Consider the following 351-nt stretch of genomic DNA (forward strand, 5'->3'; position numbering starts at 1 on the left):
TCACCATCGGTCCAGACTTGGCCTGCCTTGTCAACAGTGAACATGGCTTGACACTTCTGACGAGTTGTCATTTCTGATTTACTTTTTTCTCTGTCATTTACTGTCATTTCCCTCTCCCGACCGCGATGGATGCCCTCTGAGATGATAACATTTGGTGGTAAAATATTTTCTTTTCTTTTCCAATCCTTTTCGAAGTTGTATGTTGAGTGTTTACTTTTAACATTTACCGAAAAAGACTTCGGTGTTCTTTGGTCATTCACCATCATCATGGAACAGTAAATCAACACACACAAAATACCGAATTTTAGTCTCAAAATACAGGAAACCATTGAGGAAGAAATTAATCTACCC

This window comes from Penaeus monodon, chromosome 25 (assembly GCF_015228065.2).
Source record: "Penaeus monodon isolate SGIC_2016 chromosome 25, NSTDA_Pmon_1, whole genome shotgun sequence".
Lineage (NCBI taxonomy): Eukaryota > Metazoa > Arthropoda > Malacostraca > Decapoda > Penaeidae > Penaeus > Penaeus monodon.